The sequence below is a fragment of the Pelobates fuscus genome, chromosome 6 (assembly GCF_036172605.1).
Source record: "Pelobates fuscus isolate aPelFus1 chromosome 6, aPelFus1.pri, whole genome shotgun sequence".
In the NCBI taxonomy this organism is placed as follows: domain Eukaryota; kingdom Metazoa; phylum Chordata; class Amphibia; order Anura; family Pelobatidae; genus Pelobates; species Pelobates fuscus.
Window position 1 is genome coordinate 261,597,408 of NC_086322.1, and position 18,155 is coordinate 261,615,562.

At 44.4% G+C, this 18,155-nt stretch overlaps 1 protein-coding gene across 4 annotated transcripts in view; it reads left to right on the forward strand.

Moving 5' to 3' along the window:
- Positions 1-18,155, forward strand: part of USH1G (USH1 protein network component sans) — a 784,266-nt gene that overhangs the window by 750,019 nt on the left and 16,092 nt on the right. The window lies entirely within an intron of this gene.

Sequence of the window (18,155 nt, forward strand, 5' to 3'; positions counted from 1 at the left end):
GGACCATTTTTAGCCCAAGGCAGCTCATCTCATCAGGCCTTTTTTAGTCGAATGTATCGCCCACTGTCAGTCCCTTCGGGATCCATCCCTCATTCATCTTAATAAAGGTGAGGTTATCTAGACTTTTTTGACCTAGGCGACTTCTCTTTTCAGTGACAATACCTCCTGCTGCACTGAAGGTCCTTTCTGACTGGACACTTGAAGTGGGGCAAGCCAGAAGTTATATCGCAAATTGGGATAGCTCAGGCCACAGGTCAAGCCTGCACACCCAGTAGTCAAGGGGTTCATCGCTCCTCAGAGTGTCGATATCTGCAGCTAAGGCGAGGTAGTCTGCTACCTGTCGGTCGAGTCGCTCTCTGAGGGTGGATCCCTAAGGGCTGTGGCGATGCGTAGGACTTAAAAAGGTCCGCATGTCCCCCATCAACAACACGTCTTTAAAGCGTCCTGTCCTTGCGGCGTGGTCGTGGGAGGAGGAGGATGACTTTCACCTCTTCCCCTGTTAGATTCCCATTGTGCTGTGACATCACCCTTATACGCTGTGTAAAGCATACTTTTTAATTTATTTTGCAAATGTTGCATCCTTTCCGACTTGTTGTAATTTGGTAACATTTCCGCCACTTTCTGCTTATACCGGGGGTCTAGTAGCGTGGACACCCAATACAGGTTGTTCTCCTTCAGCCTTTTTATACGAGGGTCCCTCAACAGGCACGACAGCATGAAAGACCCCATTTGCACAAGGTTGGATGCCGAGCTACTCATTTCCCGTTCCTCCTCCCCAGTGATCTCAATGAAGGTATGTTCTTCCCTCCAGCCACGTACAACACCACGGGTACCAGATAGGTGACAACGAGCACCCTGGGATGCCTGTTGTGGTTGGTCTTCCTCCTCAAAGCCACATTCCTCCTCTGACTCCTCTTCCTCACAATCCTCTTCCAGCATTGCCGCAGGTCCAGCAAGCGATGCTGATAAGGCTGTTTCTGGTGGTGATGGTGACCACAACTCTTCCTCATCCTCTTCACGCTCATCTACGGCCTGATCCAGCAGTCTTCGCAGGGCACGCTCCAGGAAGAAAACAAATGGTATGATGTCGCTGATGGTGCCTTCGGTTCGACTGACTAGGTTTGTCACCTCCTCAAAAGGACGCATGAGCCTACAGGCATTGTGCATGAGCGTCCAGTAACGTGGCAAAAAAATTCCCAGCTCCCCAGAGACTGTCCTAGCACCCCGGTCCTACAAATATTCATTAACAGCTTTTTCTTGTTGGAGCAGGCGGTCGAACATTAGGAGTGTTGAATTCCAATGTGTCGGGCTGTCGCAAATCAAGCGCCTCACTGGCATGTTGTTTCGCCGCTGGATATCTGCAAAGTGCGCCATGGCCGTGTAGGAATGCCTGAAATGGCCACACACCTTCCTGGCCTGCTTCAGGACGTCCTGTAAGCCTGTGTACTTATGCACAAAGTGTTGTAGGATCAGGTTACACACATGTGCCATGCACGGCACATGTGTCAACTTGCCCAACTTCAATGCCGCCAACAAATTTGTTCCGTTGTCACAAACCACTTTGCCGATATCCAGTTGCTGCGGAGTCAGCCACTTTTCCACCTGTGCGTTCAGGGCGGACAGGAGTGCTTGTCCGGTGTGACTCTCTGCTTTCAAGCAAGTCAAACCCAAGACGGCATGACACTGCCGTATCCGGGATGTGGAATAGTACCTGGGGAGCTGGGGGTGTGCCGTTGATGTGGAGCAAGACGCAGCAGCAGAAGAGGATTCAGCCGAGGAGGTTATGGAAGCGGATGGAGTAGGAGGAGTAGAGGAGATGGCAGCAGGCCTGCCTGCAAGTCGTGGCGTTGTCACCAACTCCTCTGCAGAGCCACTCATTCCATGCTTGGCAGCCGTCAGCAGGTTTACCCAATGCGCAGTGTAGGTGATATACCTGCCCTGACCATGCTTTGCAGACCAGGTATCAGTGGTCAGATGGACCCTTGCCCCAACACTGTGTGCCAGACATACCATTACTTCCTTTTGCACAATCGAGTACAGGTTGGGGATTGCCTTTTGTGAAAAGAAATTTCGTCTGGGTACCTTCCACTGCGGTGTCCCAATAGCTACAAATGTTTTGAACGCCTCAGACTCCACCAGCTTGTATGGTAAAAGCTGCCGGGCTAATAGTTAAGACAAGCCAGCTGTCAGACGCTGGGCAAGGGGGTGACTTTCTGACATTGGCTTCTTACGCTCAAACATGTCCTTGACAGACACCTGACTGTGGGCAGATGAGCGGGAACTGCTCAAGGCAAGAGACGGAGTGGCGGATGGTTGAGAGGGGGCAAGGAAAACAGCAGTGGTTGATGTGGCTGAAGATGCTGGACCAGCAAGAGGATGGCGGCTTTGAGTTTGTGTGCTGCTTGTACTCATGTGTTGATCCCATAGGTGTTTGTGATGTGCGATCATGTGCCTACGCAAAGCAGTTGTACCTAGGTGGGTGTAGGACTTCCTACGACTCAGTTTCTTTTTGGCACAGGTTGCAAATGGCATCGCTGTTGTCAGAGGCAGACACACAAAAAAAATGCCACACTGCTGAGCTCTGCAATGACGGCATTCTGGTTGTGGACACAGCATGCGTTGATTGGCGTGCTGTCGGGCTGACCCCGGGTGCCGATGCATGCTGTCTGACTGTGCCACTAGCTCCTTGCGACGACCTCTCCCTGCTTCCAACTCGTCTCCTCCTTTTCCTCTCTGTCTCCCCATCTGAACTTTCGCCCTGTTCTTCTTCTTGCCGAGCGGGCACCCACGTGACATCCATGGACGCATCGTCATCATCAACCGCTTCACTTGTATCTGACAACTCAGCAAAGGAAGCAGCAGCGGGTACAACATCATCATCATCACACCGTACGTCCATGTGTGTAATGCTGCCTGCCTGAGATATATCCCTGTTATCTTCATCATCTGGCAATAATGGTTGTGCATCACTCATTTCTTCAAACGGATGTGTAAATAACTCCTCTGACATACCAAGTGAAGCGGCTGTGGTGCTAGTGTTGGTGGTGGCGGCAGGCGGGTGAGTGGTATCTTGAGAGGTGCCCGAAGCTAAGCTGGAGGAGGATAGTGCGTCAAGGTTCCGAGCGGAAGCTGTAGAAGATTGGGTGTCCTGTGTTAGCCAGTCAACTATGTCCTCAGAACTTTTCAAGTTCAGGGTACGTGGCCTCTGAAAACTGGGCATTATTCCAGGGCAAAAGGGAATCACAGCACCACGACCACGATGGCCCCTGCGGGGTGGCCTGCCTCTGCCTGTCATTTTTTTTTGGATTAGTGGTACTATGCGTGCAAGCTACTGTGCGACCAGATATGAGTGGCACTGTGCAGTGGCAGAGGTTGTCAGAGTACACGCTGTAGGCCTGACACACCCGCTTGAAGACAACTAACTGCTATTCAATCTATAACAGTGAAAGAAATGTTTTTTGTTTTTAAATCTACGCTATTGTGACACCAGATATGAGTGGCAATGTGCACTTGCAGAGGTTGGCAGAGTACACGCTGAAGGCCTGACACCCGCTTTAAGGACACTGACTGCTATTAGCTTACAGTGAAAACCTTTTTTTCTTTTTAAAGGCACGCTATAATGACACCAGATATGAGTGGCAAAGTGCACTTGCAGAGTTGGCAGAGTACACGCTGAAGGCCTGTCACCCGCTTTAAGGACACTGACTGCTATTAGCTTACAGTGAAAACCTTTTTTTCTTTTTAAAGGCACGCTATAATGACACCAGATATGAGTGGCAAAGTGCACTTGCAGAGTTGGCAGAGCACACGCTGAAGGCCTGACACCCGCTTTAAGGACACTGACTGCTATTAGCTGACAGTGAAAAACTTTTTTTCTTTTTAAAGGCACGTTATAGTGACACCAGATATGAGTGGCAAAGTGCACTTGCAGAGGTTGGCAGAGCACACGCTGAAGGCCTGACACCCGCTTTAAGGACACTGACTGCTATTAGCTTACAGTGAAAAACTTTTTTTTCTTTTTAAAGGCACGCTATAGTGACACCAGATATGAGTGGCAAAGTGCACTTGCAGAGTTGGCAGAGCACACGCTGAAGGCCTGACACCCGCTTTAAGGACACTGACTGCTATTAGCTGACAGTGAAAAACTTTTTTCTTTTTAAAGGCACGTTATAGTGACACCAGATATGAGTGGCAAAGTGCACTTGCAGAGGTTGGCAGAGCACACGCTGAAGGCCTGACACCCGCTTTAAGGACACTGACTGCTATTAGCTTACAGTAAAAAACTTTTTTTCTTTTTAAAGGCACGCTATAGTGACACCAGATATGAGTGGCAAAGTGCACTTGCAGAGGTTTGCAGAGCACACGCTGAAGGCCTGACACACGCTTTAAGGACACTAACTGCTATTAGCTTACAGTGAAAACCTTTTTTTCTTTTTAAAGGAACGCTATAATGACACCAGATATGAGTGGCAAAGTGCACTTGCAGAGTTGGCAGAGCACACGCTGAAGGCCTGACACCCGCTTTAAAGACACTGACTGCTATTAGCTTACAGTGAAAAACTTTATTCTCTTTTTAAAGGCACGCTATAGTGACACCAGATATGAGTGGCAAAGTGCACTTGCAGAGGTTGGCAGAGCACACGCTGAAGGCCTGACACCCGCTTTAAGGACACTGACTGCTATTAGCTTACAGTGAAAAACGTTTTTTCTTTTTAAAGGCACGCTATAGTGACACCAGATATGAGTGGCAAAGTGCACTTGCAGAGGTTTGCAGAGCACACGCTGAAGGCCTGACACCCGCTTTAAGGACACTGACTGCTATTACCTTACAGTGAAAACCTTTTTTCTTTTTAAAGGCACGCTATATTGACACCAGATATGAGTGGCAAAGTACACTGGCAGAGGTTGGCAGAGAACACGCTGAAGGCCTGACACCCAGACGCTTGCAGACAACTAACTGCTATTCAATCTATAACAGTGAAAGAATTTTTTTTTTAAATCTACGCTATTGTGACACCAGATATGAGTGGCAATGTGCAGTGGCAGAGGTTGTCAGAGTACACGCTGTAGGCCTGACACACCCGCTTGAAGACAACTAACTGCTATTCAATCTATAACAGTGAAAGAAATTTTTTGTTTTTAAATCTACGCTATTGTGACACCAGCTATGTGTGGCAATGTGCACTTGCAGAGGTTGGCAGAGTACACGCTGAAGGCCTGACACCCGCTTTAAGGACACTGACTGCTATTAGCTTACAGTGAAAAACGTTTTTCTTTTTAGAGGCACGCTATAGAGACACCAGATATGAGTGGCAAAGTACACTGGTAGAGGTTGGCAGAGTACACGCTGAAGGCCTGACACCCGCTTTAAGGACACTGACTGCTATTAGCTTACAGTGAAAAACTTTTTTTTCTTTTTAAAGGCACGCTATAGTGACACCAGATATGAGTGGCAAAGTGCACTTGCAGAGGTTTGCAGAGCACACGCTGAAGGCCTGACACACGCTTTAAGGACACTAACTGCTATTAGCTTACAGTGAAAACCTTTTTTTCTTTTTAAAGGAACGCTATAATGACACCAGATATGAGTGGCAAAGTGCACTTGCAGAGTTGGCAGAGCACACGCTGAAGGCCTGACACCCGCTTTAAAGACACTGACTGCTATTAGCTTACAGTGAAAAACTTTATTCTCTTTTTAAAGGCACGCTATAGTGACACCAGATATGAGTGGCAAAGTGCACTTGCAGAGGTTGGCAGAGCACACGCTGAAGGCCTGACACCCGCTTTAAGGACACTGACTGCTATTAGCTTACAGTGAAAAACGTTTTTTCTTTTTAAAGGCACGCTATAGTGACACCAGATATGAGTGGCAAAGTGCACTTGCAGAGGTTTGCAGAGCACACGCTGAAGGCCTGACACCCACTTTAAGGACACTGACTGCTATTACCTTACAGTGAAAACCTTTTTTCTTTTTAAAGGCACGCTATATTGACACCAGATATGAGTGGCAAAGTACACTGGCAGAGGTTGGCAGAGAACACGCTGAAGGCCTGACACCCAGACGCTTGCAGACAACTAACTGCTATTCAATCTATAACAGTGAAAGATTTTTTTTTTTAAATCTACGCTATTGTGACACCAGATATGAGTGGCAATGTGCAGTGGCAGAGGTTGTCAGAGTACACGCTGTAGGCCTGACACACCCGCTTGAAGACAACTAACTGCTATTCAATCTATAACAGTGAAAGAAATGTTTTTGTTTTTAAATCTACGCTATTGTGACACCAGCTATGTGTGGCAATGTGCACTTGCAGAGGTTGGCAGAGTACACGCTGAAGGCCTGACACCCGCTTTAAGGACACTGACTGCTATTAGCTTACAGTGAAAAACTTTTTTCTTTTTAGAGGCACGCTATAGAGACACCAGATATGAGTGGCAAAGTACACTGGTAGAGGTTGGCAGAGTACACGCTGAAGGCCTGACACCCGCTTTAAGGACACTGACTGCTATTAGCTTACAGTGAAAAACTTTTTTTTCTTTTTAGAGGCATGCTATAGTGACACCAGATATGAGTGGCAAAGTGCACTTGCAGAGGTTGGCAGAGTACACGCTGAAGGCCTGACACCCGCTTTAAGGACACTGACTGCTATTAGCTTACAGTGAAAAACTTTTTTTTCTTTTTAGAGGCATGCTATAGTGACACCAGATATGAGTGGCAAAGTGCACTTGCAGAGGTTGGCAGAGCACACGCTGAAGGCCTGACACCCGCTTTAAGGACACTGACTGCTATTAGCTTACAGTGAAAAACTTTTTTTCTTTTTAAAGGCACGCTATAGTGACACCAGATATGAGTGGCAAAGTGCACTTGCAGAGGTTTGCAGAGCACACGCTGAAGGTAGACACACGCTTTAAGGACACTGACTGCTATCAGCTTACAGTGAAAACCTTTTTTTCTTTTTAAAGGCACGCTATAATGACACCAGATATGAGTGGCAAAGTGCACTTGCAGAGTTGGCAGAGCACACGCTGAAGGCCTGACACCCGCTTTAAGGACACTGACTGCTATTAGCTTACAGTGAAAAACTTTGTTCTCTTTTTAAAAGCACGCTATAGTGACACCAGATATGAGTGGCAAAGTGCACTTGCAGAGGTTGGCAGAGCACACGCTGAAGGCCTGACACCCGCTTTAAGGACACTGACTGCTATTAGCTTACAGTGAAAAACGTTTTTTCTTTTTAAAGGCACGCTATAGTGACACCAGATAGGAGTGGCAAAGTGCACTTGCAGAGGTTTGCAGAGCACACGCTGAAGGCCTGACACCCGCTTTAAGGACACTGACTGCTATCACCTTACAGTGAAAACCTTTTTTCTTTTTAAAGGCACGCTATAGAGACACCAGATATGAGTGGCAAAGTACACTGGCAGAGGTTGGCAGAGTACACGCTGAAGGCCTGACACCCGCTTTAAGGTCACTGACTGCTATTAGCTTACAGTGAAAAACTTTTTTTTCTTTTTAGAGGCATGCTATAGTGACACCAGATATGAGTGGCAAAGTGCACTTGCAGAGGTTGGCAGAGCACACGCTGAAGGCCTGACACCCGCTTTAAGGACACTGACTGCTATTAGCTTACAGTGAAAAACTTTTTTCTTTTTAAAGGCACGCTATAGTGACACCAGATATGAGTGGCAAAGTGCACTTGCAGAGGTTTGCAGAGCACACGCTGAAGGTAGACACACGCTTTAAGGACACTGACTGCTATCAGCTTACAGTGAAAACCTTTTTTTCTTTTTAAAGGCACGCTATAATGACACCAGATATGAGTGGCAAAGTGCACTTGCAGAGTTGGCAGAGCACACGCTGAAGGCCTGACACCCGCTTTAAGGACACTGACTGCTATTAGCTTACAGTGAAAAACGTTGTTCTCTTTTTAAAGGCACGCTATAGTGACACCAGATATGAGTGGCAAAGTGCACTTGCAGAGGTTGGCAGAGCACACGCTGAAGGCCTGACACCCGCTTTAAGGACACTGACTGCTATTAGCTTACAGTGAAAAACGTTTTTTCTTTTTAAAGGCACGCTATAGTGACACCAGATATGAGTGGCAAAGTGCACTTGCAGAGGTTTGCAGAGCACACGCTGAAGGCCTGACACCCGCTTTAAGGACACTGACTGCTATCACCTTACAGTGAAAACCTTTTTTCTTTTTAAAGGCACGCTATATTGACACCAGATATGAGTGGCAAAGTGCACTTGCAGAGGTTTGCAGAGCACACGCTGAAGGCCTGACACCCGCTTTAAGGACACTGACTGCTATTAGCTTACAGTGAAAAACGTTTTTTCTTTTTAAAGGCACGCTATAGTGACACCAGATATGAGTGGCAAAGTGCACTAGCAGAGGTTTGCAGAGCACACGCTGAAGGTAGACACACGCTTTAAGGACACTGACTGCTATCAGCTTACAGTGAAAACCTTTTTTTCTTTTTAAAGGCACGCTATAATGACACCAGATATGAGTGGCAAAGTGCACTTGCAGAGTTGGCAGAGCACACGCTGAAGGCCTGACACCCGCTTTAAGGACACTGACTGCTATTAGCTTACAGTGAAAAACTTTGTTCTCTTTTTAAAGGCACGCTATAGTGACACCAGATATGAGTGGCAAAGTGCACTTGCAGAGGTTGGCAGAGCACACGCTGAAGGCCTGACACCCGCTTTAAGGACACTGACTGCTATTAGCTTACAGTGAAAAACGTTTTTTCTTTTTAAAGGCACGCTATAGTGACACCAGATATGAGTGGCAAAGTGCACTTGCAGAGGTTTGCAGAGCACACGCTGAAGGCCTGACACCCGCTTTAAGGACACTGACTGCTATCACCTTACAGTGAAAACCTTTTTTCTTTTTAAAGGCACGCTATAGAGACACCAGATATGAGTGGCAAAGTACACTGGCAGAGGTTGGCAGAGTACACGCTGAAGGCCTGACACCCGCTTTAAGGACACTGACTGCTATTAGCTTACAGTGAAAAACTTTTTTTTCTTTTTAGAGGCATGCTATAGTGACACCAGATATGAGTGGCAAAGTGCACTTGCAGAGGTTGGCAGAGCACACGCTGAAGGCCTGACACCCGCTTTAAGGACACTGACTGCTATTAGCTTACAGTGAAAAACGTTGTTCTCTTTTTAAAGGCACGCTATAGTGACACCAGATATGAGTGGCAAAGTGCACTTGCAGAGGTTGGCAGAGCACACGCTGAAGGCCTGACACCCGCTTTAAGGACACTGACTGCTATTAGCTTACAGTGAAAAACGTTTTTTCTTTTTAAAGGCACGCTATAGTGACACCAGATATGAGTGGCAAAGTGCACTTGCAGAGGTTTGCAGAGCACACGCTGAAGGCCTGACACCCGCTTTAAGGACACTGACTGCTATCACCTTACAGTGAAAACCTTTTTTCTTTTTAAAGGCACGCTATATTGACACCAGATATGAGTGGCAAAGTGCACTTGCAGAGGTTTGCAGAGCACACGCTGAAGGTAGACACACGCTTTAAGGACACTGACTGCTATCAGCTTACAGTGAAAACCTTTTTTTCTTTTTAAAGGCACGCTATAATGACACCAGATATGAGTGGCAAAGTGCACTTGCAGAGTTGGCAGAGCACACGCTGAAGGCCTGACACCCGCTTTAAGGACACTGACTGCTATTAGCTTACAGTGAAAAACTTTGTTCTCTTTTTAAAGGCACGCTATAGTGACACCAGATATGAGTGGCAAAGTGCACTTGCAGAGGTTGGCAGAGCACACGCTGAAGGCCTGACACCCGCTTTAAGGACACTGACTGCTATTAGCTTACAGTGAAAAACGTTTTTTCTTTTTAAAGGCACGCTATAGTGACACCAGATATGAGTGGCAAAGTGCACTTGCAGAGGTTTGCAGAGCACACGCTGAAGGCCTGACACCCGCTTTAAGGACACTGACTGCTATCACCTTACAGTGAAAACCTTTTTTCTTTTTAAAGGCACGCTATAGAGACACCAGATATGAGTGGCAAAGTACACTGGCAGAGGTTGGCAGAGTACACGCTGAAGGCCTGACACCCGCTTTAAGGACACTGACTGCTATTAGCTTACAGTGAAAAACTTTTTTTTCTTTTTAGAGGCATGCTATAGTGACACCAGATATGAGTGGCAAAGTGCACTTGCAGAGGTTGGCAGAGCACACGCTGAAGGCCTGACACCCGCTTTAAGGACACTGACTGCTATTAGCTTACAGTGAAAAACTTTTTTTCTTTTTAAAGGCACGCTATAGTGACACCAGATATGAGTGGCAAAGTGCACTTGCAGAGGTTTGCAGAGCACACGCTGAAGGTAGACACACGCTTTAAGGACACTGACTGCTATCAGCTTACAGTGAAAACCTTTTTTTCTTTTTAAAGGCACGCTATAATGACACCAGATATGAGTGGCAAAGTGCACTTGCAGAGTTGGCAGAGCACACGCTGAAGGCCTGACACCCGCTTTAAGGACACTGACTGCTATTAGCTTACATTGAAAAACTTTGTTCTCTTTTTAAAGGCACGCTATAGTGACACCAGATATGAGTGGCAAAGTGCACTTGCAGAGGTTGGCAGAGCACACGCTGAAGGCCTGACACCCGCTTTAAGGACACTGACTGCTATTAGCTTACAGTGAAAAACGTTTTTTCTTTTTAAAGGCACGCTATAGTGACACCAGATATGAGTGGCAAAGTGCACTTGCAGAGGTTTGCAGAGCACACGCTGAAGGCCTGACACCCGCTTTAAGGACACTGACTGCTATCACCTTACAGTGAAAACCTTTTTTCTTTTTAAAGGCACGCTATATTGACACCAGATATGAGTGGCAAAGTACACTGGCAGAGGTTGGCAGAGTACACGCTGAAGGCCTGACACCCAGACGCTTGCAGACAATTAACTGCTATTCAATCTATTACAGTGAAAAAAATTTTTTGTGTTTAAATGCAAGCTTAAGCTATTGTGACACCAGATATCAGTGGTGGCACTGGGCAAGTGTGCACAGTATCCACTGTGAGCCTGACACAGAAGCTGGCAGGCAGGCAACTGCAATTACATTACACAGAAAAAAAAAAAGCAGACTGATGTTCTAGCCCTAAAAAGGGCTTTTTGGGGTGCTGTCCTTACAGCAGAGATCAGATGAGTCCTTCAGGACTGTAGTGGACACTGAATACCCTAGCCTAGCTATCAATTTCCCTATCAAATGAGCAGCAGCTACACTTTCCATCCTCTATCTAAGAATGAATCTAAAATGGATGCTGTACAGGAGGTGGGAGGGTCTGGAACGGAGGGTCTGCTGCTAATTTGCTGGAATGTGTCTGCTGACCGTGAGGCACAGGGTCAAAGTTTACTCAATGATGACGAATAGGGAGCGGATCGAACCGCGCATGTGTTCGCCCGTCGTGCCGAACGAGAACACGCTATGTTCGCCAGGAACTATTCGCCAGCGAACAGTTCGGTACATCACTACAGTCAAGTTACTGATATTTTGAGAAAAAATTGGAACATGATGTCAGCGGATGATTCCCTACCAGCTACATTCAAGGAACCTCCCATGATCTGCTATCGCAGAAATAGGAATCTTCGTGATATGCTTGTGAGGACTAATCCAGTTTTGAGTTACCGGAAGGAATCAAATATACAGATCAGGGGAAGTGTTAGGTGTCTCAGTTGCGTGACATGTGGACATATGGTCCCGTCTCGCACCTTCAATCATCCACACAGCAACAAACGTTACAATATACGATACACAATAACATGCCGGACCCCGTTTGTTATTTATAAAATCACTTGCCCATGTGGGCTAGCCTTTAGAGGCAAAACGGATACCCCTCTATGCGAGCGCATTAGGGGACATAGGTCCAACATACGTACTGCTTACCGTGATGGCCACTCTGATAAGCCGGTGGCGAAACATTTTTTAGAGTTTGGTCATTCCCTGGCCACACTTAAATTTGTGGCTATTGATCACATACCCCAGCCACATAGGGGGGGGGGTGACCGCAGTAACATGTTGTTACGAAAAGAGACCTTTTGGATTTTTGAACTAAATACAATGTCCCCACATGGACTAAATGAACTTATATCGTATCATCCCTTCATATAAGGATTTTGCATCTGAACATCTGCTTGAGGAACATCGTCTCCATAAGTAAAGTGTTATTTTATTTATTTTTTCTATTTTTTCATTTTTTATTTTTTTATTTTTATTTTTATTTTCTCAATATTTTTATTTTTAATTCTTTATTTTTGTTGTGCTTTAAGGTGACACAAACTCTTGCACTGCCCCAACAGCGGTGGCACAAGAATAAGCATACATTGTATAACAATATAGGGCATTAGATAATTAAGCACATTTTGTTTTTGTAATGGTAGGATTTGATAATGCATACAATTGATAACATATATGCTTGATGATAGACATTCTTGGTGATACATGCACTTGATAATGAATATGCTTGGTAACAAATATGCGTGATATTGAATATGCTTGGCAACAAATACGCGTGATAATGAATATGCTTGGTAACAAATACGCGTGATTTTGAATATGCTTGGCAACAATTACGCGTGATAATGAATATGCTTGGTAACAAATCCGCGTGAGAATGAATATGCTTGGTAACAGCTATGCTTGATAATGAGTATGCTTGGTAACAGATACACTTGTTAATGAATATGCCTGGTAACAAATACGTGTGATAACGACTAAGCTTGGTAACAAATACGCGTGATAACGACTAAGCTTGGTAATAAATACGCGTGATAACGACTAAGCTTGGTAACAGCTACTCTTGATAATGAACATGCTTGGCAACCAGTAGGCTTGGTCACGATTATGCTTAAGAACAGATACGCTTGAACTATTACACTTGTTAATAATTGCGTTTGATAAAAACAGAAAAGTAAACATTAAGCAGCAGGCTATGTGTCTCAGCAATAATCATGATAACCCCTGCATCTGTATCCCTGCGGTACTTCAATGAGCAAAGCAGAGATCCAGTTGATGCTTAGGCCCTAAGTGGCAAGAGGCAGTGCTTAACATAAAAAACAAAATATAAACAGGTCTGAGAATACGAGTATCATATGTGTGGTAGAATATACAAGCAGTGAATGTCAACGGCTAGAGATCGGGACACATGCCAGGCTGTGTTGTCAGGTGTGGCAAGGGACAAAAGTGACATCAGCCTGAGTCTCCCTTGTGCAGATCACCCTATTCCCACTCTCACCGCACCAGTCCCATTGAGTAACCAAAGTCCATCGGTTCCTTCCCTGGCCGGTTGTGGATGAGCTCTTTGCTTTTCCAGTTCTCTGGTCAGCAACCCTGCTGTGTCGTGAGCGATGTCACGGTATGATCCATGCGTTCCCCCATGTGAGTTAGTACCTTGCCGTTTAGCAGTTGCTGGGGTTGCCGCGTGATCGGCATGTCGCGTGCAGCAGTGCGTCTTGCTTTGAGGCCCGGGAACAGGAATAGTGCTGCCTGGGGAGCATGGCGCCGTTTCCCTTCTTGTACTTTTACGGTTCCATTTCGTTCGGGATGCTGAGATTTTCCCGCAGACTGCGCCTGGTAGCTGGGCGGATCCATGCCTCCACATCTCTTATTGCCTGTCTAAAGAGTTGTCTCCGTGCACACAGCTTCTTCCAGAGGTAGGTACAGATCTGGTTATAGAATTCCGGGATATGCTTGGGCGGCTTGGTGAGTGTGTGCCTTGTCTTAGTCTGCCGCTGAGCCGCCATCTTGGTTAGGCCCTGATGGTTCTGGGTACTTGAGGTTTTCGTCGCTTGGGTTCTCTGCGATATGGGGGTATTCGCCCCCGGCAAGGACCGGGATATCCCCCGCCGGTCCATGGGGGGGGGGGTGGGGTGGTAGGGCTGCTATGCTTTCTCGCTGGTGAGCGTGTCCCGGGCCGTGGGATCGATTTTCTCAATATTTTGAGGGGTTTGATCCCATGAATTATATTTAAAAAAAAAAAAATCGGCACCATTTTTATGTTCTTTTTTATGTTCTAATTTGTATGTCCTATTTGATGTATCGAGTAACTATTTTGACTTGTTGTCTCAGCTGACTAAACTGCTATTAATTGATGGCAATGTTATCGTTATTGCTACTATCATATATACATGTATAGGCTTGTGTAGCATGTTAATGTTAGAAACATTTGTTTCAATTTGTATGTTCTCATTTCCTTCTAGCATGATATGTCCTTAAAATTTCAGTTTATATTAGGCATTATTGCAGGCTATATGGCACAGGTTGGTACTTTTCGGATCTTTATACCGATAGATTTATTCGTTTTTTTTTTGTTTTTTTTTAAATCTTTCTTTTATTATGGCACATGCGTTATGGGGTGCAGAATAGAGAGAGGAGGCATTGTAGGGTAACACAGGTTAATAGTAACAAGAAGGTACATAGTGCACTCCGCAGAAAGATTGCCATATTTTGTGTTTTAAAGAACATTGGGGTACAAGCTTGATAACAGGATTTATTCGTTTTTTAATGAATAGTCTTTATATCATTGGCCATTTAGGCAATCTATGTAAGACCATTTAACCTGCTTGATTCTCTTTACATGTGGATAAGTGGGACTTAGGACATTTAGTAGTGTGGTGCTTTTGGATTATGCACTTGGTGTTTCCTTTTATATATTATTTGGGATCGGTTCGGTGTCTCTATGGTGTGTTTAGGCACTTTAAGGTAACTATAGCAACCTATCACGTTCGCATTCAATACTTCCAGGTCTTGGACGCCGGCACATGCGCACTTGGTTGTGGGAGACGCCGACCCTCCGGTACACTTCACCTGTGGTGAGTTATCTTTTTTTATGGGGTATATAAGACAGTTTAGAGGTTAGTGTGGTATTGTCAGTTCATCCTGAGGAAAGCCCCGAACGAGGGCTGAAACGTTGGTGTGACAATGGTGTGACATCTTATTGAATAAAGAGATTCCTGTTTTTCACCTTTTCAAGTCCGTGAGTGCAAGCTGATTTTTTTCAAGTATTTACATTTGATGGCTCTGGCTTTTGAGCACCCAGCATTTATATAATTGTTTGGCCTGAGTGCAAGGACACATTGGTATTTTATATATATATATACCGTATATATATATAAAACTGTTTAGCATTACAAATGTGTAAGATATGTTACACAAATTTGTTTACAGTTTGTATAGTTTCCTGCAAGATCTTTCTACTTACTTTGTGTACATCTCATTCACTTAAGTAACATGCAGTATAGCTGTTTCATGTATATGCATAATTCATGTTGATGGGTTAGTAAGACAGAGAATTGTAAATGAACACATGAGAGAACTGTTTGACTAATTCACACACACACATGCAAATAACTGTTCCCTAGGCTGTGACCTTTACACGCTCACCCATCTCTCTCTAACCGATACTGTGACCCCCGGAGCACTTGCTTCAAACACTATCAGTTACAACAGGCACATTTCTAAGAATTACTTGATTACATTCCCTATTCTGCTATCTCAATTTGTAACATACTAGTATACACTTGTATCTTTACTGCAGCAAGACAAAGGGATCATTTACATAATGGCTATAAAAACCCACATGGCTCATAAAATGCTCAGAAATCTGAAACAAACTCTAGGCTAATAATATTTAATTACTTACCTGCTGCTGTGATTGCTCTGTGTAATCTGTGTTATTTTCAGAAGAAGGCAAGTTAGGCCCAAGGGAGATAGTGCAGCGTATCAGACAAGGGTACATGTGTGAGTGTGGTATGGATGTTGATCATTGGTTGGTTGATTGGTTGGTTTGTGTGTGTGGCAGTGTTTTGTATTATAAATGGGTAGTATCTACATAACTGACCTTAGAGTCATTTAGGATTCGGGCCAGCAACAGCTCCCCTCCCTACCTTTTGTCTTGGGTCATGGCTAGCGAGGGAGGTGTCCTTGCCAATCAGATGGGGAGACTGTTTACAGGAAGAGTGATAGCGTGGATAAGGGCCTGGTCTCAATCTCCTCTGTCTTGTATACGGTAAATTGCAAAGTTACCAATTTGGATGTGTTAAAGGGAAATTCGTGGACGAGGGGGAGGTGAGAACACTTTGGGGGTTATGAGCATATGTATTTGGTCAGTTAGAGATTGGCAAGGACGTTTAATTAAAGTTTAATTAAGGTTATACTGTATGACACTATGTGTTATTCATGTGTTATTTTATTGATCTATTTGTTATATTTAATTTATAAAGTTTCTAATAAAAGTTGGATGTGTTATACAGTATTTATATGTTTAATAAATGCTGTGGCCTGTTTTCATCCAAAGTTGGTGTTTGTCTTTATTGGGGGGTTTGGTTGGGGTAATGCTTATCGTCATCCAAGGCCTACTATGTACATACAAGGTAGAATATTAGTTGGTCAAATAACAGTAACATGTGACCCAACATGGCTGCTCAGTAAGATATTTGTTTCCTCAACCAAATCAATACACATCATTAAAAAAAATTGTTACATTTCATTAAATGTAATAAACTATTAAAACCTGAGAAGTGAAAGTTTCATCATTATCATAATTGTTGTGACACGATAGCATACAAATATGTGTATTTTATTGTAGTAACAGCTAGCAGTATTATGGCATTCACAGTTAAAATGTCATGCAGAACTTGGAATATAACAACGTTTCCTAATTCCTCACACTTTTTTAGACTTTATTCATATTAAATTATGTTTCATAAATAAATATTTGATTTATATTTCTCCTAAAAAAATGCTACATAATAGGTGGAGCTGCACTTAAAAAGAGGTGGATTATGGTTTAACAGACATATAGCTCAAATTCTAGGTTTTGTTTGAGCATCCGAACTTATACCTCCGTTTTTAAGGGGTTTAATTAACTTTTTGGTAAATAAAAATGCATATTATGGTGAATAAAAAGGTGGAATAATTTTGGTAAAGACAGGTATTTTTAGGTAACATCATATTTTTATTATATTGCTATTATAATTTCATTGTAACTTTCTAATGTCAGTTCGTTCGTTCTTTTCTTCCTCCTCTTTTTAGTCTTCATTACTTACTTCTTCTGAGTGCTTCTTGACGCTAGATGAAAAACATTTTTGAATTTGGGACAGAGGAGAGATTCAGAGTGTCACTCAAAGCTTGAATTGACCGAAAATATTTAAAGTTATGAAGATAATGCACACAAAATTCAGTTAAAATATAAAGTGAATAAAAGAAAATAACTACCGTATATACTCGAGTATAAGCCGAGTTTTTCAGCACATTTTTTGTGCTGAAAAACCCCAACTCGGCTTATACTCGAGTCAATAGTCTGTATTATGGCAATTTGCATTGCCATAATACAGACAGGGGCTGTGGGGGCTGTCAGAGCTGTAACTTACCTTTCCTGCAGCTCTTGTCAACTCTCTCCTCCTATGCGCCGGTCCGTTCAGCACCTCAGTCAGCTCCCAGTGTAAATCTCGCGAGAGCCGCGGCTCTCGCGAGACTTACAGTGGGAGCTGACAGAAGAGCTGACCGGACGGCGCGGAGGAGGAGGGAGCTGCAGGAAAGGTAAGTTACAGCTCTGACAGCCCCCCTCTTCCCCCACTGAACTGCCAATGCCACTGGACCACCAGGGAGTAAGAGCCCCCCTCCCTGGCCAGCTAGCAAGCAGGGAGGGGGGACGAAAAAAAAATAATAATAATAAAAAAAAAATAATAATAATATTACAAAATAAAATAATAATTAATAAAATAATTAATAATATAACAATCAAAATGCCCACCCCCACCAACACATACACAAACACACACTGCATCACACACACTCACACTTCATTCATATACACACACTGCACTCATACACACTGCATTTATACACACACTGCACTCATACACACACACACTGCACTCATACACACACACACTGCACTCATACACACACACACTGCACTCATACATACACACACTGCACTCACACTCACACTGCACTCATACACACACACTGCACTCATACACACACACGCACTGCACTCATACACACACGCACTGCACACATACACACACGCACTGCACTCATACATACATGCACTGCACTCATACACACACGCACTGCACTCATACATACACGCACTGCACTCATACA